Source organism: Penaeus monodon, chromosome 1 (genome assembly GCF_015228065.2).
Source record: "Penaeus monodon isolate SGIC_2016 chromosome 1, NSTDA_Pmon_1, whole genome shotgun sequence".
In the NCBI taxonomy this organism is placed as follows: domain Eukaryota; kingdom Metazoa; phylum Arthropoda; class Malacostraca; order Decapoda; family Penaeidae; genus Penaeus; species Penaeus monodon.
The window spans coordinates 48928270-48930769 of NC_051386.1; the positions used below are offsets into that span (position 1 = coordinate 48928270).

At 38.2% G+C, this 2500-nt stretch overlaps 1 protein-coding gene across 5 annotated transcripts in view; it reads right to left on the reverse strand.

The window, feature by feature from the left end:
• Window positions 1-2500, reverse strand: part of LOC119573367 (solute carrier organic anion transporter family member 74D-like) — a 26045-nt gene that overhangs the window by 18900 nt on the left and 4645 nt on the right. Inside the window, exon 1 of one of the 5 annotated variants that reach the window (XM_037920633.1) lies at window positions 140-232. The exons of the other annotated variants lie outside the window; for them this stretch is intronic. The gene's annotated coding sequence lies outside the window, so the exon portion shown is untranslated. Of the gene's footprint in view, window positions 1-139; window positions 233-2500 lie in introns of those variants that run through there. 5 annotated transcript variants of the gene reach the window in all.

The following is a 2500-nucleotide window of genomic DNA, read 5'->3' on the forward strand; positions in this document are numbered from 1 at the left end:
TCGTTTGCTGTCATGAATCGGGCACAGACACTTGGCACAGAGACACATATTATGGCAGTCTACACACATGTGTATTCGTCACAGTCCAAAATACATACACAGCACTTCCGTATTTATACTGTGTTTCAGTAATTCATACTTCCTTCCCACTCAGTCTTCATCCGAACCGAACTGCTCTTTGAGAGAGGCGAGAGCACTCCATAACATCTGTAAATAGGCACCAAATGCGACTTCTGGGCAACGACGAGTAAATTTTCTCCGTGAATTCATCAAATTTAGTGTAAGAAACCGGAACGTGTTCAAAACGTAAGTCATTTCCCTCGGACAATATCCTAAATGTCAGATTTTTGTTGAATTTAATCACGTTGTGTATTCGACGGAAAAAAGAGGGCTTGGTAAGTACCATTTCACGATGTTTAATACAACAGGTCGGCTGAGGTCAGCGTCAAAAGCCAGCATCCGAACACAGCAAAACATCTACACCAGCTGAGCATACATCATGGCTGAGTAACGCTTAAACAAGGCATATCTATGCACAGAATTCTGCAATACTGGATAAAACCAAAAAGGGTCAAGGAAAATCATCACACATAAACAAAAACAAGAAACTAAATTAGTATAAACAATCCAAGAAATTTAGCTTTATTCAAATTTACATCAAGTGGAGTTTCCCTGAGTGTGAGATTATCGATCTAGGTTTAACGAGGTTCATGATTATAAGCATCTGCGTTAGAGTGCACGTGTGAATGTAAATGAGTGACGGTGGACATTTGTGCGTGTGTGTGCGTAGTCCGAAATGAGCTGAGGTCGGCCCTGTGTGTACATTGCTTTGAAGGTCTGCGCCGTAGTTTGTAAGTGAGTCAAGTCAGCATTTTGGTGGTCAAGGCTGGACTCATTCTTTCGCATTCATCACACATGCAAGACGCGCTAATCTCTCGGCGTCAAAGTAATTCTAAGGGGTTTCATCATCGGGGTTTTCTTTCACCATCATCGTCCCCTCCTCCTTGTCTATCATTTTACATCGACATTTATCTTCATTCATTTTCTTTATTCCCACTATCAGCACCTTTTCTTTGAACATTATTACTCTGTCTCTTTTTTTCCTCTTTTTTCATCATGTTATCTTCCATTAGCATCATCACATCCTCTTCTCTCACCATCATGCACTATTCTTGTACAGTCATATCACCATTCTCTATCATATCCTCTTATTACACCATCACCTCGTAACCATGACATCCTGGTTTTTCAGCATTATCACATTTCTACCATCATCACTTCTTTCATCGTCATCCTTCCTCTGACCATCATCACATCTTCATCACCATACCATCTACCTTCGAAAGCATCTCATCCTCGTCTTTCACCAGCATCACCGCATCCCTTTCTTTCACCATCATCACATATTTTCTCACCATCATCCTATCCCCATAATTCATCATCAGCCGTGTCCATTCACATTCTCCTCTTTCACTCTCATCACATCATATTTTCAACCACTGTGTCATCACCACATCGAATCAGTAGAGTTAACTACATCAATATTTCATTAACTTATAATCTCATTTACTGTTACTTTTTATATATTAATATTTAAAATAATCAACATCAAATTGACCATTGCGCACCACTCTATCTACCTCTACTATAATTACCAAAATCATCATGAACACAATTTCACCCCTATCATCATTACAATCATAATTATCTCTCATCATTCACCTTGCAACGCCGCTCTTGCAATAACTCTGTCACCATCCCCTAAACATCAATAATGTATATAATAAAGTTATCTCTATACCGACTTGATTTTAACACCATACCGCACCACCGTTCTTTATGTTAAATACCGTATAAAGCCACTGAGTATACCGCTTGTCATTACTCAATACAGTCATCAAGATCCTCATCGTCATCTCACACAGTCATCGTCATCACCGAAAAGTTCTTCACATTCAACACTATGGAGATGAAACACAGAAAATAAATCTGACCTGAAACTCAAAACACGCGAAAATATAATATAACATCATGAATCAGTATTGTTACAAACTGTAATATATTCTGCACTTGCATAGTGTCATCCCAGAGGAAGGCGACACCATCCTCCTCTATTCCTTATCAACGCCATCACCATTGTCATGAGTACTAATGGCGGCTTTATTATTGCCAGCAGGGGGTAGGCGATGGCCATGTCGATACATTACAAATGGCTTGACGGCAACTCAGACAACAACAACAACAACAACAACTGTCCGGGCGAAAGTCTGAAGCCAAATATCTCAGCTCGCTGTAGACGAAAAATAATATATATATATATATATATATATATATATATATATATATATATATATATATATATATATATATATATATATATATATATATATATATAATATATATGCACACACACACACACACACACACACACACACACACACACACACACACACACACACACACACACACACACACACATATATATATATATATATATATA